The sequence below is a fragment of the Bos grunniens genome, chromosome 1 (genome assembly GCF_055505025.1).
Source record: "Bos grunniens cultivar Pamir isolate PY7600 chromosome 1, Bosgru_T2T1.0, whole genome shotgun sequence".
Lineage (NCBI taxonomy): Eukaryota > Metazoa > Chordata > Mammalia > Artiodactyla > Bovidae > Bos > Bos grunniens.
In genome coordinates this window covers 48394201-48421757 of record NC_141165.1, presented here as the reverse complement: position 1 = coordinate 48421757, position 27557 = coordinate 48394201, and the positions used below count along the sequence as shown (strand labels likewise).

At 37.2% G+C, this 27557-nt stretch overlaps 1 protein-coding gene and 1 pseudogene across 3 annotated transcripts in view; one reads left to right on the top strand and one right to left on the bottom strand.

Annotated features, from left to right (window-relative positions):
* Positions 1 to 27557, bottom strand: part of RSRC1 (arginine and serine rich coiled-coil 1) — a 440840-nt gene that overhangs the window by 113799 nt on the left and 299484 nt on the right. The gene's annotated exons all lie outside the window — the stretch shown is intronic.
* On the top strand, positions 20245 to 24115 carry LOC147379404 (heterogeneous nuclear ribonucleoprotein A3 pseudogene; annotated as a pseudogene). Its single transcript, XR_015160761.1, has one exon. The product of XR_015160761.1 is annotated as a heterogeneous nuclear ribonucleoprotein A3 pseudogene (transcript).

Here is a 27557-nt window from a genome sequence, read left to right as displayed (position 1 = left end):
ACGCTCATAGTAATCAGATATCAAATCAAATAAAACATCTTTGGAATCACAGTAAACAGCCATTAAAATCCTATACTACTTCAAATACAAGAAATTTAGATATTTAGGGAAATCTTTTCCCATATATCATCAACATAAAACAGGTACATTGGCAACAGGATTCTTATTTTATGTTGTACCAACATGGCCTTAGAATTAAATAATATTATTAATTTAATAACACTATTAAAAATTAACACATACAAGTGGAGCACCTGAGTGCATTTGTAGTGTTAGAAAACAAACAAACATAAAACCAAGAGTTTTTACTTCATATCCTTGAAACACAACTTTAAAAAACAGATATTTTAACACGGCATTATTTCACACCACACATCAGTAGGCCTAGCATTTTTATATATAACAATATAATTTTTCTTCCAGCATATATATATTCCAAATATTTTTGATATGATAAAGTATAATTTCATTAAAGAAAAACATCGATATATTTTATCATAAATGGTTAAGTAAGCATGAGACATTTAAAATTCTTATACAAAACAGTCATTCTGATTTCATACTATTTTCAGTACTTTGAACTTTTCTGTAGAACATACTGTCATCTTGTAATATCTTAAGTTTACAAGTAGAAGAGCATAGTTTTAAAAACTTTGCCTATTTATTTGCCCGCAAATTAAATATACTATAGTTCACACTGGAGTGCCTTGCTATTTCCTTTTCCAAAAAAAAAAAAAAAAAAACACCTCAAACATAAACAGCACTTGAATGACGCTAGGTGGCGCAACAAGAATAATTTTTCTTTCTGCTTCTTCTACAGTCCGTTGGAATGTTAAACTCAATGACAGAGGACAAAGTACTCAACATCAGTGTTTGCAAAATTCTTATCTAAACTATATTTTTTATCTTTACTAGAATTGTGTTAGTTTATTCAGTACATATTTGTTTTATTTTTTATTTTTATAATATTTTATTTTTCTATTGGCTATTTTGAATACTGAAATAGTGTCAGTCTTTTAGGGAAATAAAATGGTACTGCTTTATTAAAACCTTGGCCAAAAGTATTACGTAGCTTAAAAGTGAAAACTGCTAACAAATTACATCTTACAGCTGTGAAAGCATAATATATAATTTTATAACATACAACATGTTAGAGGTTTTCATATTGAGATTTTTAAGCATCCTACAGTAGAGTTAAAAGGGAACAATTCAGGAATCAGGAGAATTAGATTCTAATTCTAGCTTAGCTATGATCGAATTTGTGACCTGGGCTGAATTTTCCCAGTCAGCTGACAGAGTTGGATTTGCCTAGTTTTAAGGTACTTTCAGTTTTTAAGAAGATCATTCTAGACACTCTAAAAATGAGTGACAGTATATTCTGCCAAGAGATAACTTTAACATTTTCCTAAGAATAAAGTTTAAATGTATATTTTGCTTTAATAGGGTCAAACCAAAAATCAAATTCTGAATAATTTTAACAGATCAACAGAGCCAACAGTTAAGTATTTTAATATCATTAATCCATCTAGCAAAAACTATATCTAGAGATATATTTGTTCTTCTCTTTTAGGAGAGAGTAATTTTTAGAATGTTTTGTTTAGCTGCTAAGTCATGTTCGACTCTTTTGTGACCTCGTAGACTGTAGTCTGCCAGGTTCCTCTATCCAAAGGATTTCCCAGGCAAGAATACTGGAGTGGGTTGCCATTTCCTTTTCCAGGAGATCTTCCTGAAACAAGGATTGAAACAGCATCTACTGCTTGGCAGGAAGATTCTTTACCAATGAGCCATCTGGGAAGCCCAATTTTTAGAATATTTTTAAAATATTTTGATAGATTTTAGACATTTAATTTTCAAACTGTGACTATTAAATCTAGATTTTATAATGGTAGTGCTATAACTGTGATACATTCAGAGTTTCTCAATCACTGAGCCACAAACAGGTTATATAAGCGTGCTAAAATATCTTAGCTCTCAAGGCAGGGTCTGAGGTGACTGGAGTTTCACAGCCAGTAGCCTCTGGATAAAAGTGTTCAAACTCTTGTGTCAACCAAATATTATCCTTTTGCATGTCATGGCATGAGAAAGACTGAGAAGTCCTGCACAGTAGCATCTTTGTTTTATCTTCATCTTATCTACAGTAAGTTACTTAAGAGACCTTTGGAAAACATTAACATGTCTCCTTTAAACTTTCCCAGAGTTAACCTGGAGACTCCTATATAAAGTTTTCAATAATTACACAATTTCCAGATGAAACTAATTTCACAAAACAATATGAATACTGATGACTAATAATAAGAGGGTATTTTAACATGGAAAAATATGTACAGCTTCTGTGCTAAATAAGCTAATTTATCTAAAACCTATTTAATTGTAAACAAACATATCATTATGTATGTCACACACTATTTCTTGGCTCATCAATTTTAATACTGAATTAAACTAGCACGGATTTTAATGTGTGGTTTTTCTTCTCTGCTTCTAATATATAGGACTAAATATAACCTGTAAGAATAAGGTATACAATTTCAAGTTATTAAATTAGTTTGTGAAAAACCGTTTGGACATAGAGCACTTCTTTGGTGGCTCAGTAGTAAAGAATCTGCCTGCAATGCAGGAGCCACAGGAGCTGTGTGTTCCATCCCTGGATGGGGAAGATTCCGTGGAGGAGGGCATGGCAACCAACTCCAGTATTCTTGCTTGGAGAATCCCATGGACAGAGAAGCTTGTCCTGCATGTTATGGCCACAGGATCGCAAAGTTGGACACGACTGAAGCGATTTAACATGCATTCATTTGGACATATAATTATTCAGGTTGAATCTTTTTGCTGTTAGTTGAAAATATATTTTATAAGTAACCATAGCATATATGAGCTTCCCTAGTGGCTCAATAGTATAGAATCCACCCGCAATGCAGGAGACCTGGGTTCAATCCCTGGGTCAGGAAGATCACCTGGAGGAGGAAACAGCAACCCACTCTAGTATACTTGCCTAAAGAATCCCATGGACAGAGGAGCCTGGAGGGCCACAGTCCATGGGGTCACAAAGCGTCAGACATGACTGAGCACGCACTATACTATACAGCGTATGTAATACAGAGTCTCTCATTTTGTGTGTGGGTTTGTGTATTATTTCTAGGAAAATGTTTTTATGTTATTCCCAAGATTAAGGCTAAAGTTACTGTTCAGTCACTGATGTAAAAAGTATATAATGTTTGGTATTATGAAATATGTGATATGTAATACTTTAGGCTAGTATATATTTTATGGATGATGACAACAAATCTAGAAACAGTATGTGAAAAAAAATTGTGTCAATCTAAAACCATCATGAAAAGCTTCAGTTGTGCAAAACTATGAAAGCTAATCTCAATTCAAAATGAGTTAAATATTAAACAAACTTCTCTAGAGGAAGGGACTGCAGATAGCTTTGTCCGTGTTTTTAGAAAGATTAACATTCTAGTCATAGATCTTTAAGGGAAAAAAAAAAAAAAAAGTACACCAAGGAGGGACAATGGCTGCTGGGAAGCAAAGGTAAAAATTGACAGACAAAATTCAGTAATAGCAATCAGAGCAAACCTCCCCAAAGACTCTCTTATGTCCTGGTTACTGCCTACTGTATTAAGACTGCCTTTCTCATCACTTAATGCTTATTTTCATCACTTTGCTTAAAATATTGATAATCAATTAGGGCTACGTCTGTTTTGCCACAGAATCTGTGTCACAGTCTATCAGACTGTCAGGGCCAATTCAATCCTCATTCAAAGTTAATTTTTTCTTCATAAATCTGCCTTTGGAGGAGTCATTAGGCGCAGAACATAGCCGGAGGTGCAATCACCTATTCTCTTTCATTAGTGGCAGGCAGAGAAGGTGAGGGAGATTATTAGAACTTTGGAATGATCACAAAGCAGCGTGCTGCCTGTCAGATCCCCCCAACATTTAATTCATCTAGCCAACTCACCAGCACTCTTTGCCAACAGTTTTAAATGGACATTATTCATGAACATCTGTGACATGCTGAATATTCTGAACTGGAAATGATGAAAAAGCAATGCCCCCTTTGACTTTAAAATTAATTCTATGGTCAAAACAATTAAGAATATAACAAACATGTTTTGTGATGTTATTTTTAGTCATCTAATATATGTTGCAGAAGCAAAACAATTTACTAAGGCTAATAACACATGAATATATAAGGGAAAATTAATACATAACATAAAAATTCCCAGTATTAAGCAGTATTTTTAAAGCTGATTTTATCTACATTAGAATTGAGCAGATTTTTCCCTCCTAAGTGGACTTATATAGAGCCAATTTAGATTAAAAAATATTCTATTTGAAATTTTAATAGCCAACATTAAAAAAATACTACAATGTCTTAGTTAGAAGAGGTGTGTTAGACCTCTTAGTTATATGAGGCAGAAAGTTGATAGAGAAATTCAGTGTAATAACAGAAACAAGCAAAAAAACTAAGTAAGGAAAACTTAAAACAACTCATTTCCATTTTAAAAGCTACAAATAGTTGTATTTTTTAATAAAAAGAAAAACTGGATTGTTTAAAACGCTTTGTTCTTTGGAGTGTCCTGCCTTTTATAATCTAGAAAAATCCTATTAGTTGCTAACCTATAGACTAAAGAAATGCTCGGCTAGCAATAGTTTTTGTGCAGATTTATCTATAATTTGTTTAAACATTTACTCATAATACCAATCTCATGACATGAAGATTTTAATTGCTATTATCAAAGTCAAAATGTTTTAGCATAAAATGATTTTTATTAAAGATCAGCCTTAAGAAGTAACAGGTACAGCAGTTCCCAAACTCTGATCCAGATGAGGTACTAAAAGGGTTCTGTAAATATATCTGGAAAACATATGGTTGGGCAAAATTAAACTATTTCTTCACTTCAGAACTCATCAGAATCTATAATATGCTAATGTGTATTATGTCTATGAGGGAGATACAAAATGATGAGTCTCAAACTATTTCATTATGGAGCTATTTTAATATTACTATCAACAAAAGGTCTTCCTAACTTTCTCAGGTGAACTATGTCTGCTCTGTCCACACTGGATCTAAAATTATTATTTAAATGCCTTATTTATTTAAAGTATGTCTACTGAGTGCACTAGAGAAGGGACTGGCAAACCATTTCAGTTTTCTTGCCCTGAGAACCCCATGAACAGTATGAAAAGGCAAAAAGATAGGATACTGAAAGAGGAACTCCCCAGGTCGGTAGGGCCCAAAACGCTACAGGAGATCAGTGGAGAAATAACTCCAGAAACAATGAAGGGACAGAGCCAAAGCAAAAACAACACCCAGTTGTGGATGGGACTGGTGATAGAAGCAAAGTACGAATACTGTAAAGAGCAACACTGCATAGGAAACGGAAATGTCAGGTCCATGAATCAAGGCAAATTGGAAGTTAAACAGGAGATGGCAAGAGTGAACGTCAACATTTCAGGAATCAGCAAACTAAAATGGACTGGAATGGGTGAATTGAACTCAGATGACAATGATATCTACTACTGTAGGCAAGAATCCCTTAGAAGAAATGGAGTAGCCCTTGTATTCAACAAGAGTCTAAAATGTAGTACTTGGATGCAATCTCAAAAACAACTGAATGATCTTTGTTCATCTCCAAGGCAAGCCATTCGATATCACAGTAATCCAAGCCTATGTCCTGGCCAGAATTCCTGAAGAAGCTGAAGTTGAATGGTGCTATGAAGACTTACATGACCTTCTAGAACTAACACCCAAAAAGGATGTCCTTTTCGTTATAGAGGACTGGAATGCAAAAGTAGGAAGTCAAGAAACACCTGGAATAACAGGCAAATTTGGCCTAGGGGTACAGAATGAAACAGGGCAAAGGCTCATAGAGTTCTGCCAAGAGAACGCACTGGTCATAGCAAACACCCTCTTCCAACAACACAAAGAAAGACTCCATACATGGACATCACCAGATGGTCAATACTGAAATCAGACTAATTATATTCTTTGCAGCCAAAGATGGAGAAGCTCTATACAGTCAGCAAAAACAAGGCTGGGAGCTGACTGTGGCTCAGATCATGAACTCCTTATTGCCAAATTCAGACTTAAATTGAAGAAAGGAGGAAAAACTACTAAACTGTTCAGGTATGAGTTAAATCATATCCCTTACAATTATACAATGGAAGTGAAAAATAGATTCAAGGGATTAAATCTGATAGACAGAGTCCCTGAAGAACTATGGATGGAGGTTCATGACACTGTACAGGAAGCAGGGATCAAGACCATCCCCAAGAAAAAGAAACGCAGAAAAGCAAAATGGCTGGCTGAGGAGACCTTACAAATAGCTGTGAAAAGAAGAGAAGTGAAAGGCAAAGGAGTAAAGGAAAGATATACCCAATTGAATGCAGAGTTCCAAAGAACAGAAAGGAGAGATAAGAAAGCCTTCCTCGGTGATCAGTGCAAAGAAATAGAGGAAACAACAGAATAGGGAAGAATAGAGATCTCTTCAAGAAAATTAGAGATACCAAGGGAACATTTCATGTAAAGATGGGCTCAATAAAGGATAGAAATGGTTTGGACCGAACAGAAGCAGAAGATATTAAGAAGAGGTGGCAAGAGTACACAGAAGAACTGTACAAAAAAGATCTTAACGACACAGATAATCATGATGGTATGATCACTCATCTACAGCCAGACTTCCTGGAACGCAAAGTCAAGTGGGCCTTAGGAAGCATCACTACGAACAAAACTAGTGAAGGTGATGGAATTCCAGTTGAGCTATTTCAAACCCTAAAAGATGATGCTGTGAAAGTGCTGCCCTCAATATGCCAGCAAATTTGGAAAACTCAACAGTGGCCACAGGACGGGAAGAGGTCAGTTTTCATTCTAATCCCAAAGAAAGGCAATGCCAAAGAATGCTCAAACTACTGCACAATTGCACTCATCTCACACGCTAGTAAAATAATGCTCAAAATTCTCCAAGCCAGGCTTCAGCAATACATGAACCATGAACTTCCAGATGTTCAAGCTGGTTTTAGAAAAGGCAGAGGAACCAGAGACCAAATTGCCAACATCCGCTGGATCATCAAAAAAGCAAGAGAGTTCCAGAAAAACATCTATTTCTGTTTTATTGACTATGCCAAAGCCTTTGACTGTGTGGATCACAATAAACTGTGGAAAATTCTTAAAGAGATGGGAATACCCAACCACCTGATCTGCCTCTTGAAAAATCTGTGTGTAGGTCAGGAAGCAACAGTTAGAACTGGACATGGAACAAGACTGGTCCAAATAGGGGAAGGAATGCGTCAAGGCTGTATATTGTCACCCTGCTTATTTAACTTATATGCAGAGTACATCATGAGAAATGCTGGGCTGGATGAAGCACAAGCTAGAATCAAGATTCCAGAGATAAATATCAATAACCTCAGATATGCAGATGATGCCACCTTTATGGCAGAAAGTGAAAAAGAACTAAAGAGCCTTTGATGAAAGTGAAAGAAGAGAATGAAAAAGTTGGCTTAAAGCTCAACATTCAGAAAACGAAGATCATGGCATCTGGTCCCATCACTTCATGACAAATAGAGGAGGAAACAGTGGAAACAGTAACAGACTTTATTTTTGGGGGCTCCAAAATCCCTGCAGATAGTGACTGCAGCCATGAAATTAAAAGATGCTTACTCATTGGAAAAAAAGTTATGACGAACACAGAAAGCATATTAAGAATCAGAGACATTACTTTACCAAAAAAACTTCTATCTAGTCAAAGCTATGGTTTTTCCAGTACTCATGTATGGATGTGAGAGTTGGATGCTAAAGAAAGCTGAGCACTGAAGAATTGATGCCTTTAAACTATGGTGTTAGAGAAGACTCTTGAGAGTCCCTTGGACTGCAAGGAGATCCAACCAGTCCATCCTGAAGGAAATCAGTCCTGAATATTCATTGGAAGGACAGACGCTGAAACTCCAATACTTTGGCCACCTGATGTGAAGAACTGAGTCATTTGAAAAGATCCTGATGCTGGGAAAGACTGAAGGCAAGAGGAGAAGGGGACAACCGAGGATGAGATGGTTGGATGGCATCACCGGTTCAATGAACATGAGTCTGAATAAACTCCGGAAGTTGGTGATGGACAGGGAGGCCTGGTGTGCTGCAGTCAATGGGGTCGCAAAGAGTCAGACACGACTGAGCAACTGAATTGAACTGACTGAGTGCATGCTATATACCATATACTGTGATAGGTAGTAAAATTACAACAGTGAACAAGACACTGGTCTCAAGTTGCTCATACTCCAGTACAGAATACAATTTATTTATGTGTAGGTGTGTCTTCCCTCTGTAATGTGACCAACTGCTAAACAATAAAGGTCAAAGAAATACTGGTTAAACCAAAGTAGAATTTTATTTTTCCTGAATGGTTCCAATGACTTCACAGTGGTCTGAACATCATTCCCCTCGCCATCCTGTGCCTTTCCTTTCTCTAATGTTAGTATATACCCTAACCAATAATATACATTAGGAAAGTATGTCCCCAAAGGACACATGCATCCCAATGTTCACTTCAGCACTCTTCCCAATAGCCAAGACATGGAAGCATCTAAATGTCCATGGACAGAGGAATGGATAAAGAAGATGTGGCACATATAATATTACTCAGCCATTAAAAAGAATGAAATAATGCCAATACAGCAACGTGGATGGACCTAGAGAGTGTCATACTGAGTGAAGTAAGTCAGAGAAGGAGAAATATTGTATGACATCCCTTCTATACAGAATCTAAAAAGAAATGATACAAATGAACTTACTTACAAAACAGAAACAGACTCATAGACTTTGAGAATGAGCTTAAGGTTGCTGGGGGTGGACAGGAGGATGAGAGGTAAGGACTGTATAGGGATTTGGGGATGGACGTGTACACACTACTATATTTAAAATGGATAAGCAACAAGGACCTGCAGTATAGTACATGGAACTCTGCTCAATGTTATGTGGCAGCCTGGATGGGAGGGGAGTTTGGAGGAGAATGGAGACATGTATATATATGGCTGAGTCACTCCACTGTTCATCTGAAACGATCACAACATTGTTTGCTAATCAGCTACACACCAATACAAAACAAAAAGTTTTTTTAAAAAAGAAAAAAACATATATTAGGTATAATACATAATATGAAGCTGGAGAGAAGCTAAGTTCGAAGGAAAAACACAAACATAAACCAAGACTGGCCAACCAGCTCCAGTTGAATGGTAGTGGCTGACTCGGTCTGAATTTAAAACTTTGCTGGTTCTCTAGGTTCAGAGTGGAAAGGTGCCATAATCAATTACAAATGACTGGCATCTCAGGTTTTAAAGTTTTTCCATTTTGGAAAGATCTATAATGCAAAAGTCTCAATAACAATAATTTCTACTACTACATTACTACTGCTACTACCACTGCTGCTATTACCATCATTATCATCACAGTTGCATGAAACAGATTTTTCTAGACTTGAAGCAAATGAATTTTATATGGGAAACTTATACAACTGCTGGAATGGCTGAAAGCATGGACTCTGGGTTAGGCTTCCAAGGATGATGTTGAAATCAACACCTCCCTCTACCACAGGCAGGATGGTAAGAAATTAGGAGGTGTGCACTTGAACTGTGCAGTTCAAGAAAACCTTAGTAGAGCTACAATTCAGGAAGCTACCACCACAGCTGCCTCTCAGCTTGCACAAAGGTAGTGACCTGACACCCTGGAACACTAGAATAATGAAGAAGTACTCCAGGTCTCCACAACTGAGCTGCAGAAAGACTGCCTCCATACCACTTTTACTTTGAAAATCCTACATGAATAGATTTAACTGGTGGAACCTAACTCATATCTGGAGTCTTAGATGCAAAGAATTCTAGAACACGTAAGTTTCTGCTATCCAGTCTTTGCTGTATAGAAAAGCAGGCTACAAAAACATTAGAATAAATGCTAGGTGCCAATTCAACATTTTATTCACCCCTTAATATGTCAGTTATCTTTCTAAATGTTTAATATGTAATACTAATTCATTCAGTGTTCACAAGAATCCTATATGGTTTTTATTTCTTAACTTACCAGTTAAGAAAACTGAAGTGCACCATAAGGTATAACACAGCACTCGGGGTTACACAGTTTCTAAGCAATAAAGCCAGGATTCATGGCCAGATTGTCTGACCCCAGAAAACTCTCTACTTTTCCTTAGTACTGTTTCCCAGAAATGGTAGTTCTGTCTCTACCAGAAATGGTAGTTCTGTCTCTTTAATGATGAGGATGAAGTTATTTTCTACTCAGTTTTTTGTTGTTGTTGTTTATTGTATTGATCAAACAGGTATGCATTAAAGGCATCAGTAGGCTGAAGATAGCTAAGACAATCTGGCTGAAGGTTTATTAGACATAAACATGCAACACTGAGAATGGGAGCTGGACTCCTTTCCAAGAGCAAAGCAAAATAAATAATACTATCATTCTGGTTAGGGGAAAAAAAAAAAAGACTTGAAATAAAATGTTTGAAGTGGGAGATGATGTTCACTGCTTCCCCAGCTATGGTTTCACAGAGGGAAACACAGCAGTATATTTCAAGAACCAAAAATAATTTATACTCTTTGATATAATAATTCTACTTATCACAATGTACATCAAAGAAGCTGAAAATTAAAAAAAATTCATGAAGATATTCATTAAGCATTATTTTAACAAAAAGCAATTATATGAATATATACTCATCTAGGTAAGTGGCTAATGTGTTTCTAAACAAAAATACAGCCAATAAAATTAAGCTAAATAAAATTATGTTGGGAAAGTCACTCTAATAGGAAAGTAGACACAAAAAGCAGAATAAAAATGCATTTACGTGATATAAACATATGGATAAGGAAAAAATAGAAAAACTGATTTATTATATATTATAAACTTTCTCATGTAATTTGATCTCTTTCTGAACTCTCTACAACGTTTCAATTATTTGACTGGTGATTCCTAAACTAGTAACACATATATTTTACTATTTGGTCAAGCCATATCAACCTCACTATTATGACTTTAAATTTTTTGGCTATACTCATGAAACTCTGCTTTTAAATATACTTTAGTATCACTTTTCTTAAATCTCCCCAAACTCCTCCAAACCAAAACTATAATGAACACAATCCTGTTAGGATTAGCATAACTGCTAAAGCAATGCATGCATTACTTTGAAGACAATGGAAATCTTGTCAATATTGAATCTCCTGTCTGAGAGCACAGTATGTGTTTTCATTTGTTTAAATCATTTGTCTTTTAGCAAAGTTAATGGTTATTAGTCTAGGTTGTGACCTTTCATTCCAGACCCCTGTCCTTTCAACGCCCCTCTTTAAACACAACTTTCTGAAGAAGTTATCTACACTCTGTCTCACTTCTCCAGCACCATTCATTTTCTTGTTGTTGTGCACTTGTGTCCCGCTCTTTGCGATCCCAGGGACTGCAGCATGCCAGGCTTCCCTGTCCTTCATATCTCCCAGTGTGTGCGTGCTAAGTCGCTTCAGTCATGTCTGACTCTTTGCAACCCCTACGGACTGTAGCCCGCCAGGCTCCTCTGCCCATGAGATTCTCCAAGCAAGAATACTGGAGTGGGTTGCCATTTTTCTTACAGGGAATCTTCCCAACCCGGGGAACTAACCCACATCTTTTATGTCTCCTGCATTGGCAGGCACGTTCTTTACCACTAGTGCTACATGGGAAGCCCACTATTTCCTGGAGTTTGCTCAAACTCATGTCCATTGAGTCAGAGATGCCATCCAACCATCTCATCCTCTATCATCCCCTCTCCTCCTGCCCTCAATCTTTACCAGCATCAAGGTCCTTTCCAATCAGTCAGCTCTTCACATCACATGGCCAAAGCACTAGAACTTCAGCTTCTGCATCAGCCCTTCCAAAGAATATTCAGGGGTGATTTCCTTTAGGAATGACTGGTCCTCTCTAGTCTATTGCAACCTGGCTTCTAACTTTATCACTCAACCAAACTGCTCTTCATTGACCTCTATGTAACTGAATTCACTTGATATTTTAATTTAAAATAAAAGTAATAAGTAATATAATATTGCAAATCTATTAAAAACAAAGATTATAATATGAAGGAGATATAATATATAATATAGGTATTACAGGATTCAAACTAATAGATGTTAATATTTTATTATGCCCATTTCCCTGTATTCTTGTTATTATCTCTAGTGTTGTTGGATTTCTTAATTTCTGACAACCAACTGATCTGAAATGACATTTTCTTTTCTTAAACATGCAGTTCTCTGATTCCTAGAGAGACTTTTCTCTTCAAAAACTGGCCACTAGGGTTTATTCTCCTCAGAATTGCTTCTATCCTTGGTCTATTTTACTTTAAGATTATTTATCTTTTTCTTATTGATTTATAGGATTTGAAAGGTTACCTTACATATTCTATATGTTAGCAATTTGCCAATTACATACATTGCATTTGTTCTCCAGTATGTGGCACATCTTTTGACTTCATTTTACCTTTTATCAGAGGTATCTGATTTTACTGTATTTTAAATTTTAAATATTTAAATACTTTGTTTAACAAATCCTTTCCTATACCTAGACTGCAAATCTGATCTTCATTTTCTTCTGAAAATATTAAAATTTCACTTTTTACATTTAAGCTTTCTGAGATTTCCATATGAATAATCAATTCTTTCAGTACTATTGCATAGCATATATTTTAAAAAATACCCCCCCACCATTTATATGAAATAGCAAGCTCTCATGGAGAAGGAAATGGCGGCCCACTCCAGTATTCTGACCTGCAAAATCACATGGACAGAGGAGCCAGGCAGGTTACAATACATATGGTCACAAAGAGTTGGACAGGACTAAGGAAAGAATGCTCAAACTACTGCACAATTGCACTCATCTCACATGCTAGTAAAGTAATGCTTAAAATTCTCCAAGCCAGGCTTCAGCAATACATGAACCGTGAACTTCCAGATGTTCAAGCTGGTTTTAGAAAAGGCAGAGGAACCAGAGATCAAGTTGCCAATATCCATTGGATCATCGAAAAATCAAGAGAGTTCCAGAAAAACATCTATTTCTGCTTTATTGACTATGCCAAAGCCTTTGACTATATGGATCACAATCAACTGTGGAAAATTCTGAAAGAGATGGGAATACCAGACCACCTAACCTGCCTCTTGAGAAATCTGTATGCAGGTCAGGAAACAACAGTTAGAACTGGACATGGAACAACAGACTGGTTCCAAATAGGAAAAGGAGTACGTCAAGGCTGTATATTGTCACCCTGCTTATTTAACTTATATGCAGAGTACATCATGAGAAACACTGGACTGGAAGAAACACAAGCTGGAATCAAGATTGCCGGGAGAAATATCAATAACCTCAGATATGCAGATGACACCACCCTTATGGCAGAAAGTGAAGAAGAATTAAAGAGCCTCTTGATGAAAGTGAAAGAGGAGAGTGAAAAAGTTGGCTTAAAGCTCAACATTCAGAAAACAAAGATCATGGCATCTGGTCCCATCACTTCATGTCAAACATGGGGAAACAGTGGAAACAGTAGCTGACTTTATTTTTTTGGGCTCCAAAACCACTGCAGATGGTGACTTCAGCCATGAAATTAAAAGATGCTTACTCCTTGAAGGAAAGTTATGACCAACCTAGACAGCATATTCAAAAGCAGAGACATTACTTTGTCAACAAAGGTCCATCTAGTCAAGGCTATGGTTTTTCCAGTGGTCATGTATGGATGTGAGAGTTGGACTCTAAAGAAAGCTGAGCACCAAAGAATTGATGCTTTTGAACTGTGGTTTTGGAGAAGGTGGACTGCAAGGGGATCCAACCAGTCCATCCTAAAGGAGATCAGTCCTGGGTGTTCATTGGAAGGACTGATGCTAAAGCTGAAATTCCAATACTTTGGCCACCTGATGCAAAGAGCTGACTCATTTGAAAAGACCCTGATGCTGGGAAAGATTGAGGGCAGGAGGAGAAGGGGACAACAGAGGATGAGATGGTTGGATGGCATCACTGACTTGATGGACATAGGTTTGGTTGGACTCCAGGAGTTGGTGATGGATAGGGAGGCCTGGCGTGCTGCGATTCATGGGGTTGCAGAGTCAGACACGACTGAGCGACTGAACTGAACTGAAGCATACACATGAATGCACGCACACACACAAGCAAGCTCTCATATGTTTGTGGGGAGGTTTCTGGGCTCTCTATTCCTTTCCACTGATGACACTATTTTAGCTTTTATATAGAATCTTATTGTCTGTAGCATAAATCCTCATCCTTTCTTTTTTTCCTTCAAAGTCAAAGTTGTCTCAGCTACTTCTGGCAATCTGCTCTTCAATATGATTTTTTTTTTTTGAATGGAGCTTTTAAATTCTATATTAAAAAACAGAAATATTTCCAGATTTAGGTTGCATACATTAAATAAAAACTTAACACACACATCCCATCAGAAGCGCTTCTATTCTGGAACTGGGGATGGACAGGTGGTAAAAAATGTTTAACAGTGTTTGAATCACACAGTGAAAACCCAATCGGTTCTTGTTTGTTTGTTTTTTAGTAATTTACCTGTAAAATTTTTCTGTTTACGAAAATTCTGTGAAATGACCTACTGACTCTGCTACTGTGATTCCTGATGCCAAGGTCTGCTGGGCAGGTAAAGTTTTCAAATCTTGAGCCAATGATCTGCCCATACATTTTTCATCCTATTATGTTCTTCTATTGTGGTTTCTGTATTTTCTTTCTTGAATCATTTTAACATATTTATTTTATAGTTTCTTTTTCTTTGGGAGGGGAGGTACATGTGCTTAACAACAGGCATTTATTTTCTCAACAGTTCTGAAGAGTGGATGTTCAAGGTGCCAGCAGGGTTGGTTTCTCCTGAGGCCTTTCCCCTTGGCCTGCAGAGGGCCACCTTCTTGCTAAGTCTTTGCATGGCTGTTCCTCTGTGCACATACAACCCTGGTGTCTCACTCTCTTCTTATAAGAACATCAAGTCCTATTCGATTTACTTTTCTGGGCTTCAAAATCACTGCAGATGGTGATTGCGGCCATGAAATTAAAAGACGCTTACTCCTTGGAAGGAAACTTATGACCAACCAAGATAGCACATTCAAAAGCAGAGACATTACTTTGGCAACAAAGGTCCGTCTAGTCAAGGCTATGGTTTTTCCAGTGGTCATGTATGGATGTGAGAGTTGGACTGTGAAGTAAGCTGAGCACCAAAGAATTCATGCTTTTGAACTGTGGTGTTGGAGAAGACTCTTGAGCGTCCCTTGGACTGCAAGAAGATTCAACCAGTCCATCCTAAAGGAGATCAGTCCTGGGTGTTCTTTAGAGGGACTGATGCTGAAGCTGAAACTCCAACACTTTGGCCACCACATGTGAAGAGTTGACTCATTGGAAAAGACTCTGATGCTGGGAGGGATTGGGGGCAGGAGGAGGAGGGGACGACAGAGGATGAGATGGCTGGATGGCATCACTGACTCGATGGACGTGAGTCTCAGTGAATTTTAGCTTTTATTTATTATCTATGACGAAACTTGTAATATAGTAAAACTAAGTAACAAACCGAAATCCTAGCTCTAATAAGTAATGTGGCAGAACCTGGGTTTGAAGGCAAGCTTTCAGGCTCTAAATGACATAATAGTTCTCATTATGTTGGTCTGTCTCCATTTTATTTCTTCTTTTTTTCTTTCTCTATTATTTCAGATAGCATATGTTTTTCATTTATTTTAGTGACAGCACATGCTAAATGCAATTTAGTATTTTCTTACTCTTTTGTGGTACTATATTTCAAGAGTCAACCTTCTGCTGTGTTTTTAAGGCAATGCTCCCATTATAGGCTTTGAGTTTTTTCCATTAGCCTGAGGTCACTTTTCCCCTCGACACTTCTCTAAGAATATTCCATTATCTCAGATTCTCTAGATGCCAATTATTCTATCATTACTTGACTTTCCCACAATCATAATTCTAGATTTCATTAATTCTACTTTCCATATATCATGTATTTTAATGTGCCTACTTCTTCTCATCGTTACTGTCATTACCCTATGCCCTTCACCATCTTTTATTTTAATTACTGCAATAATCTCACTAATCTTTCTAAAATTAGCTTTGTGATAACCTTATCATCACTATCACCACAACCTTTACATAACCACCAAATCCACTATTCTTACTACTGGCAGATGGATTTTCTAAGAATGAATTCTAATCGTGCCAAGCCCTATGTTGGTTTTCCACTTGGGAGAAACAAGCAAAGCTCTAAAATTAACACGGTTTATAAAGCTATAAGTGATCTATCCTTTGCCTACCTTACCAGCTTCATTCAAGTTATTTTCAATCATCTTAATCCTTATGCGTTCATTCACATTGGTCTTTTGTTTTCAAAATGTACCATGGTACTACTGTGATCAATGTCCTGTTTTGTCTGGGACTTCCACAGTTTTACCATTGAAAATATCACATCTTGGGGAAACTCTCCTCAGTACCAGGCAAATAACAGTTAAATCGTTGTTGAATGGAATGGAACAAAAAAAAGTGAATATTTTAGCCTTGGCTATATATGCTACACACACACACACACACACACACACACAATAATGCTCTCTTATTATTCCATTCTTTTCCTTCATTGAATTTATAAAAATTATTATTGGCTTAATTATACAAATAACTCTCTTCTATTTGCTTTCCCTACCAGAACATAAATTCCATGGAGGCAGGCTCCTTGACTTTTACCTAGCATTAGTCTTTACCTCGGAGAAAGCAATGGCACCCCACTCCAGTACTCTTGCCTGGAAAATCCCATGGATGGAGGAGCCTGGTAGGCTGTAGTCCATGGGGTCGCTAAGAGTTGGACACAACTGAGCGAGTTCACTTTCACTTTTCACTTTCATGCATTGGAGAAAGAAACGGCAACCCACTCCAGTGTTCTTGCCTGGAGAATCCCAGGGACGGGGGAGCCTGGTGGGCTACCTCTATGGGGTCACACAGAGTTGGACACGACTGAAGCAACTTAGCAGCAGAAGCAGCAGTCTTAGCAATAGTCTTATTTGCACACAGTAAGTGCTCAGTAAAATATTTTTAATTATCAGTCAAGTTTCTTTTAGCAATTTTATACTTTTGTTGCTAGGGGAATTATATTTTTTATTTATACTGTATAGATAACTTCAAGTATATAGAAAAACTGTTACTTTATATATATGTTATTTTGTATCTTAAAGAAAACTAGGGATTTCATTTGAGTTTGTACATTTGGATAATCATAAGCTCTTAAGATCTGAAAAGGATCTTAGAGACCCCCAAGTTCACTTCTCTCATTTTTATATGTGAGAGAAATTGAGGCCCAGATGTCAAGTGACTTGTTCAAAGTGATACAGCTAATTAGTGGCAGAGCCATTCCAAGAACCAAGACCTTACTACTTTCAGAACAGTAATCTTTCCACACTGTTAATTAGAGATGATCATAGTTCCTTCGGCTACCATAGAGTTGTAAAACTGACTTAGATTCTTATCTGTTTGGTTTATTTACTGAGTGTCAAGCAAATCATTTAAAATCTTTTCATGAGATTTAGTACTTTCAGCCAAATTTGTTTCCTTATTCACAAGAGTGAATCACTTAACCCTCTAAATGTAGGGTGAGTTCAGGTTTGTTTTGCTTGCTTTCTTCCCGCACCTAGCACAATGCCTGGCATACATGAGATAATGACACAGTTGACGTAACAAATGACTGTATGTGCTGCATGTGTGAGTGCACATATCAAAACAATTTATGATACGTGATAATGGTAAACAGGTAAATTCTTCAAATCTTTTTTAAATTGAAGCTTTTGGGTCTTACTTATGAGAAGGAAAGGAGGGAGGAAGAGAGGGAGAGGCAGATGAACATAGAGGAGAGAATGAGAAATAGGTAAAGAAAGAATGAGAAAGAATGAATGTGTGTGTGCGTGGGCGGGGAGGGTATGTGCTCACATTAGAGAACAACCTCTGCCTATTTCAAAGGTTTGTAACTTTTTCGTAAAAAAAGTTACACTAAAACTTGCTACTAATATAAAGGGCTAAACTTTGAGTGTGATGCATTAGTCTCCTCTGTGCTAGATTTCAAGTGTCTATTATATGATTCTATTCTATCTTCAGGCTTTTAGAAGACATAAGTCTACTTCAAGAGGGTCTATCTATGCACCATAACAAAGTACCTAATATCTTCAAATCTATAAAGGCAGCACGAAGGGAGGATGCATCGTTACCTGCTCGGCCTAAATATGAAGTAGGCACCAATTCAAAATGCGACTGTCAATAATTTAGATCATCTTTTATGAAATAAAAACACAAATCATTTGATTTTAGCATGGGAAAATAGAATCTGTAGACCTTTCAGTCATTGGCTTAAGTGACCCTTCTTAGATCACTCAAAGTGGATCGGTACTGTAACTCAGGGGACTCTCCACTTTTTTCAGAAGAATAAAAATCAGGCACAAAACATAACTCAAGTTTTTAGTTAGTTACAAATGAACTGTCACCTAGGACAGTAAACATTATTTGCTTGAACCATCTCCACAACTGGCCACTGTCCATTTGTGCATTGTGTTGTGGTCCTAGGGCCATACCAAAGCCAGAACATCAGTTTTTTTTTTTCCATCTGATGGAGAAAAAAATGATAAGAAGATGCACAGGTCATAGCAATAAGTAGTATTCAGTGGGGTCCCTGCATCTCATAATAACTTAATGAGAAATCTTTGTAAAAGTCAACATATTAAATATTTCACTTACTCCTACATTTGCATTGAATATAATTATATTTTAACACTTGCTAAAATTTGATAGAAGTGTATTGACACGATTCATATACATTTGTAATGAAATTCATTAAAATGTGACCAAAGCAAATTTACTAGGTACTTAATTGGGCTTTCACCAATCGATTAGCAAAATTTTTAAATATCATGTTGAATATTTGCAAGGTAAACCTCACTTTTATTTGCCATCTTAAAAACATCATGGCATAGACTTTAGCTGATACCCACTTGCTTTACTTTCAGCTCTTCAGTGCTAGAAAAATAGTCTTGAATGAAAAAAAAATCTTAAACCCCTTTCTCATTTGGACACAGTAATGCTTCCTTATAAAATTCATTTGATTAAAAACTTGGATCATGTATTTTAAATGTAGAGTAAACCATATTTTGAATCCCTCTAGGTGAGGTCCCTTGCTTGAAATGAATTCCAATAAACTGGTTGATGAGAACCGACTTACAAGAAAAAGGAGGCTTTGAACAGTTTCAATGGCAGGAAAGCTATCACTTGATTTATTTCATCTGAAAATTTTAATCAAATGGACAAATTAATCTTACTTTTCTGGGAAGCTTTTCTCAAATCTGACATTTAATGGCAATACTTCTGAAAATTTTCCAGGATCATAATGAGAAATTAAGTAAAATGAGGTATGAAATGATTTGAAAATTTCTGCTCTGCTGAAGGTTGTAAAAATTTGGGAATTGTTTTGTTTATACATTCTTGTCCTGAGATGGATGTAGCATTGATATCTGAAAAATGCTGGACTTTCCTGGAAGTGTCCCCTTCTCAGCCTACCTTCCTGCAGAGGTAATAGGCTAGCTGTCTAGGAGGGTGTTCTCTTCAGGCTCTGTGTTCTCATAAAAGAATGTCACCCCATCACCTGTTCATTTGATCTCTAAAGTTTAAGATTCTACCCCTAAATCAACCACATAGAGTATTAACATTTCAGACCCTTTTAAGAGCAGAGAGGATTAAAACAACTCCTATTACTTCTAGTATAAAAGCCGAACTGAATGAAAGTTCACCTAGGAAGAATTATTATAGGAACAGGCATTCTGCTTCTCCATATATACTGGGTTTTAATTAGATTCAAGCAGATCCATCAGAATACTATATTCTTGGATCACATTTTCCTAAGATACTAAATTTCACTATGATGCTTTTTTATGGCTTTTATTGATAGATATTAAAAGCATGTGGTACATGAAATCTATTATTTCATTTCTTGCAATTATGATGTTGAGGATATTATACATTATATCACATGATGATGATGATACTAGGACAGTAAGAGCAACATAAAATAGCACTTAAGTATTTACAGTATTTCATTTAATAAAAAATGCTCTACATGAAGCCCCATGTAAGAATTCCCTTTTAGGGAAAGATTCGTGGTAAAACTTTTAATTCTCTGTGATAATCTGCTTTTGTCAGGAAACCTAGAATGAGTTACAGCAATTCTATAGGCGCTTTTGATGTGTTAAATTTGTTTTGTTTTTTTCTCCTGCTCTTGACTGATTAATGAATATTTTTCCTTTTTATGATATTTAAAAACTCATACATCACTTTATTACAGTGCTATAAAATCTTTCAAATTATTTATAGAAGAAAAAGAATAAATTAACAGATGAAAAAGAACAAATGATTAATAAATCTGTATAAATGGAAAAATTTGGGTAGTGATATTCTCCCTATAGGTGTATTCTGACAATCAAACAAGTTAAAGTGTATTAGCGGTCCAGCACCTGGGACGTAGCATGCCCTCAGTTTCCTTACATAATCAATTCCCTTCAGATGTACTATAAAATTTTGCAAATAACCTCATCACTCATATACTTACTTCTCATCTTTTCTCCATAGTGAAAATGTTTTATAGGAAATTGTAATAGTTTTCCCCACTCACCATATTGTCCCCTTAGGGAAATCTCAGAGTGATTTTTTTCCACAAACTTAGGTAACTTTTGACTTAACACAGAAAAAAGCTACAGGAGAGGTTAAAAAAAGAGAAAAGGAAAAAAAGTGTATGTGAAGCAGAGACCTCTCAAAAGTAAAAGAAATACCTTCAAATAATTAGAGCGATGGTGGTATCATGGTAGCTTTGAGAGTCTGGGGGCCAAATTGGGAAGGAAAAAAAATTATATATGAAGATGATGTCATATGTTAAATTTAAAAATATTTATAAGATATTTTATAAATTATAGGTCTCATCTCAGATGTTCATTCCACTGGCATGAACATCTGTGACAACATGAAGTGCTGTGTTGAGAATTCGGAAGTTATACCTGGACTCAGCATAAAAAACTGCACTGATCAACTACCATTGCATTATATGTGTAGCCTAATGAGTGGTGACTGATTTTCCATATTTCTCATCTTTGTTCTACACAAAATAAGACAATAATAATGATGATGATATTAAGAAAACTGGCAGTTATTACAGTCAGTGAAAGTAGAAGAAATATGCACATATGGACACCTTATCTTTGACAAAGGAGGCAAGAATATACAATGGAGAAAAGACAATCTCTTTAACAAGTGGTGCTGGGGAAACTGGTCAACCACTTGTAAAAGAATGAAACTAGAGCACTTTCTAACACCATACATAAAAATAAACTCAAAATGGATTAAAGATCTAAACATAAGACCAGATACTATAAAACTCCTAGAGGAGAACATAGGCAAAACACTCTCCAACATACATCACAGCAGGATCCTCTATGACCCACCTCCCAGAATATTGGAAATAAAAGCAAAAATAAACAAATGGGACTTAATTAAACTTAAAAGCTTCTGCACAACAAAGGAAACTATAAGCAAGGTGAAAAGACAGCCTTCAGAATGGGAGAAAATAATAGCAAATGAAGCAACTGACAAACAACTAATCTCAAAAATATACAAGCAACTCCTACAGCTCAACTCCAGAAAAATAAATGACCCAATCAAAAAATGGGCCAAAGAACTAAATAGACATTTCTCCAAAGAAGACATACAGATGGATAACAAACACATGAAAAGATGCTCAACATCACTCATTATCAGAGAAATGCAAATCAAAACCACTATGAGGTACCATTTCACACCAGTCAGAACGGCTGCAATCCAAAAGTCTACAAACAATAAATACTGGAGAGGGTCTGGAGAAAAGGGAACGCTCTTACACTGTTGGTGGGAATGCAAACTAGTACAGCCACTATGGAAACAGTGTGGAGATTCCTTAAAAAACTGGAAATAGAACTGCCTTATGATCCAGCAATCCCACTGCTGGGCATACACACTGAGGAAATCAGAATTGAAAGAGACATGTGTACCCCAGTGTTCGCCGCAGCACTGTTTATAATAGCCAGGACATGGAAGCAACCTAGATGTCCATCAGCAGATGAATGGATAAGAAAGCTGTGGTACATATACACAATGGAGTATTACTCAGCCATTAAAAAGAATACATTTGAATCAGTTCTAATGAGGTGGATGAAACTGGAGCCTATTATACAGAGTGAAGTAAACCAGAAAGAAAAACATCAGTACAGTATACTAACACATATATATGGAATTTAGAAAGATGGTAACAATAACCCTGTATACGAGACAGCAAAAGAGACACTGATGTATAGAACAGTCTTTTGGACTCTGTGGGAGAGGGAGAGGGTGGGATGATTTGGGATAATGGCATTGAAATATGTATAATATCATATATGAAATGAGTCGCCAGTCCAGGTTCGAAGCACGATACTGGATGCTTGGGGCTGGTGTAATGGGACGACCCAGATGGTATGGGGAGGGAGGAGGAAGGATGGTTCAGGATGGGGAACACATATATACCTGTGGCGGATTCATTTCAATATATGGCAAAACCAACACAATATTGTAAAGTTAAAAAATAAAATTAAATTAAAAAAAAAGAAATATACATATTCAAAGAGATGAAGAAATGTTGAAATTATTTTTGTGCTTTACTTATATATGTTATCACAAAGCTTAAAATTTTTTTTCACAGACATTCTAAAGAGTTTATTCCTGGGAGTTGGAAGAGGCGAGTCCGGTCTCAAAATGGAGGTAGAACTGCCACCGGTTGCCCCAGCTCGACTCCGGCCATGGCTGCCGCTGCCGAGGGGAGAAAGGTCATGATCTCAAGCAACAGGAGCAGTTGAGAAAGCTGTTTATTGGCAGTCTGAGCTTTGAAACTACAGATGATAGCTTAAGAGAACATTTTGAGATGGGCACACTTACAGATTGTGTGGTGATGAGAGACCCCCAAACAAAATGTTCCAGGGGCTTTGGTTTTGTGACTTGTTCTTGTGTTGAAGAAGTGGATGCAAAATGTGTGCTCGACCACACAAGGTTGATGGGCATGTAATAGAACCAAAGAGAGCTGTTTCTAGAAAGGATTCTGTAAAGCCTGGTGCCCATCTAACAGTGAAGAAAATTTTTCTTGGTGGTATTAAAGAAGATACAGAAGAATGTAATTTGAGAGACTACTTTGAAAAGTATGGCAAGACTGAAACCATAGAAGTTACGGAAGACAGGCAGAGTGGGAAAAAGAGAGGATTTGCTTTTGGAACTTTTGATGATCATGGTACAATTGATAAAATTGTTGTTCAGAAATTCCACACTATTAATGGGCATAATTGTGAAGTGAAAAAGGCCCTTTCTAAACAAGAGATGCAATCTGCTGCATCACAAAGAGGTCATAGAGGTGGATCTGGCAACTTTATGGGTTGTGGAGGAAACTTTGGAGGTGGTGGAGGTAACTGGCCATGGTGGAAACTTTGGTGCAAGAGAAGGCTATGTTGGTAGAGGTGGTGGCAGCAGAGGGAGTTATGCAGGAGTTGATGGTGGATATAATGGATTTGGAGGTGACGGTGGCAATTATGGTGGTGGTCCTGGTTATAGTAGTAGAGGAGGTTATGGTGGTGGTGAACCAGGATATGGAAACCAAGGTGGTGGATATGGTGGCGGTGGTGGAAGATATGATGGTTCAATGAAGGAGGAAATTTTGGAGGTAACTATGGTGGTGGTGGAAACTTTAATGATTTTGGAAATTATAGTGGACAACGGCAATCAAATTACGGACCCATGAAAGGGGGTAGTTTTGGTGGAAGAAGCTCAGGCAGTCCCTATGGTGGTAGTTATGGATCTGGTGGTGGAAGTTGTGGATATGGTAGCAGAAGGTTCTAAAAACTCAGAAGAAAAGGGCTACAGTTCTTAGCAGGAGAGAGAGCGAGGAGTTGTCAGGAAAGCTGTAGGTTACTTTGAGACAGTCGTCCCAAATGCGTTAGAGGAACTGTAAAAATCTGCCACAGAAGGAATGATGATCCATAGTCAGAAAAGTTACTGCAGCTTAAACAGAAAACCCTTCTTGTTCAGGACTGTCATAGCCACAGTTTGCAAAAAGTGAAGCTATCGATTAATACAATGTAGTGTCAATTAGATGTACATTCCTGAGGTCTTTTATCTGTTGTAGCTTTGTCTTTTTCTTTCTCTTTTCATTACATCAGGGATGCTGCTGCTGCTGCTGCTGCTAAGTAGCTTCAGTCATGTCCGACTCTGTGCGACCCCATAGACAGCAGCCCACCAGGCTCCCCCGTCCCTGGGACTCTCCAGGCAAGAACACTGGAGTGGCTTGCCATTTCCTTCTCCATACATCAGGGATATTGCCCTGTAAATTGTGGAGTGGTAGCAGGAATAAAAAATTAAGGAATTTTTAACTTTTCAAAAAAAATAAATAAAGAGTTTATTCCTATGCCAAAAATACCAAGTGACTTCCATGGTCAAATTTCCTGGGAAATAATTCCAATAATATTTATTTCCTTAAAAATGTTACTTTGAAAATAGGAAAAGAGTTTACCCTTGTATGTCAGTTATCTTTGCTATATATCAGCCCAAACTCATGCTTCAAACATCCACAATAATTAATTGTGAACATTACACATTTGAAAATCATTACAAATTTGAACTTGAGCAGGATTCAGGTAGAGTAGCTCCATGCAGCATCAAATGGGGCAACACAAAGACTGGGACTGACTTGATGGCTGGTGGGCTGAAGGCTTGCTCACTCATGTGCCTGATGGTTGTTGCTGACTATCAGCTAGAAATTCAGTTGGATTTGTCAATCAGAATATGTATAAAAATAAACAAATGGGACTTAATCTAACTTAAAAGCTTTTGCCCAGCAAAGGAAACAAAAACAGAAAAAGACAATCTAGAAAATGGGAAAAAATATTTACAAACAATGTGATCAACAAGAGGTTAACATTCAAAATCGACAAACAGGTCAAAAACTCAACATTAAAAAACAAACATGAAACATATAATTATCATATGTAAAATAGATAGCCAGTAGGAACTTGCTGTATGATGCAGGGTGCTCAAACCTGGGGTTTTGTGACAACCTAGAGGGGTGGAATGGGTGAGAGGTGGGGGGGACATATGTATACCTATGGCTGATTCATGCTGCTATATGGCAGAAACTAACACAATATTGTAAAGTAATTATCCTCCAATTAAAAATAAATTTAAAAATTAAAAGAAACAAACAACTCACAAGACCTAAACAGACAACTCTCCGAAGACATACAGATGGCCAACAGGCACATGAAAAAATGCTCAACATTACTAACTAGAAAAATGCAGATCAAAACTACAATGAGGTCTCACCTCACATTGGTCAGAATGGCTATCATCAAAAAGTCTACAAATAATAAATGCTGAAAAGGGTACGGAGAAAAGGGAACCTTCTTACTTTACCTTCTTACACACACACACACATGCACGCATGCAGGAATATTACTCAGCCATAAAGAAGGCAATATTGCCATCTGCAACACAGATGAACCTAGAGATTATCATACTGAGTGAAGTAAGTCAGACAGAGAAAGACAAATATTATTTGATATCACTTCTATGTGGAATCTTAAAAATAATAGAAATGAATCTATATACATAGACTCACAGACACAAAAAACAAGCTAAATTACCAAAGGGGAAAGGGATTGGGGAGGGGAATAAATTAGGATTACGGGATTAACAGATACAAACTACTATACATAAAACAGATAAGCAACAAGGATTTACTGTTTAGCTTGGGGAATTATATTGAATATGTTATAATAACCTATAATGGAAAAATAATCTGAAAAGATACTATATATGTGTCAGTTCAGTTCAGTTCAGTCACTTAGTTGTGTCCAACTCTTTGCGACCCCATGAATCGCAGCACGCCAGGCCTCCCTGTCCATCACCAACTCCCCGAGTTCACCCAGACTCACGTCCATCGAGTCAATGATGCCATCCAGCCATCTCATCCTCTGCCGTCCCCTTCTCCTCCTGCCCCCAATCCCTCCCAGCATCAGAGTCTTTTCCAATGAGTCAACTCTTCACATGAGGTGGCCAAAGTACTGGAGTTTCAGCTTTAGCATCATTCCTTCCAAAGAAATCCCAGAGCTGATCTCCTTCAGAATGGACTGGTTGGATCTCCTTGCAGTCCAAGGGACTCTCAAGAGTCTTCTCCAACACCACAGTTCAAAAGCATCAATTCTTCGGCACTCAGCCTTCTTCACAGTCCAACGCTCACATCCATACATGACCACTGGAAAAACCATAGCCTTGACTAGACGGACCTTGTTGGCAAAGTAATGTCTCTGCTTTTGAATATGCTATCTAGGTTGGTCCTAACTTTCCTTCCAAGGGGTAAGCGTCTTTTAATTTCATGGCTGAAGTCACCATCTGCAGTGATTTTGGAGCCCAGAAAAATAAAGTCTGACACTGATTCCACTGTTTCCCCATCTATTTCCCATGAAGTGATGGGACTGGATGCCATGATCTTCGTTTTCTGAATGTTGAGCTTTAAGCCAACTTTTTCACTCTCCTCTTTCACTTTCATCAAGAGGCTTTTTAGTTCCTCTTCACTTTCTGCCATAAGGGTGGTGTCATCTGCATATCTGAGGTTATTAATATTTCTCCCAGCAATCTTGATTCCAGCTTGTGCTTCTTCCAGTCCAGCATTTCTCATGATGTACTCTGCATATAAGTTAAATAAGCAGGGTGATAATATACAGCCTTGCCATACTCCTTTTCTATTTGGAACCATTCTGTTGTTCCATGTCCAGTTCTAACTGTTGCTTCCTGACCTGCATACAAATTTTTCAAGAGGCAGGTCAGGTGGTCTGGTATTCCCATCTCTTTCAGAATTTTCCACAGTTTCTTGTGATCCACATAGTCAAAGGCTTTGGCATAGTCAATAAAGCAGAAACAGATGTTTTTCTGGAACTCTCTTGCTTTTTCCATGATCTAGCAGATGTTGGCAATTTGATCTCTGGTTCCTCTGCCTTTTCTAAAACCAGCTTCAACATCAGGAATTTCACAGTTCAAATATTGCTGAAGCCTGGCTTGGAGAATTTTGAGCATTACTTTACTAGCGTGTGAGATGAGTGCAATTGTGCGGTAGTTTCAGCATTCTTTGGCATTGCCTTTCTTTGGGATTGGAATGAAAACTGATCTTTTCCAGTCCTGTGGCCACTGCTGAGTTTTCCAAATTTGCTGGCATATTGAGTGCAGCACTTTCACAGCATCATCTTTCATGATTTGAAATAGCTCAACTGGAATTCCATCTCCTCCACTAGCTTTGTTCATAGTGATGCTTTCTAAGGCCCACTTGACTTCACATTCCAGGATGTCTGGCTCTAGGTCAGTGATCACACCATCTATGTATGTGTACTTCCATATATATTTATATCTGAATCAATTTTCAGTTCAC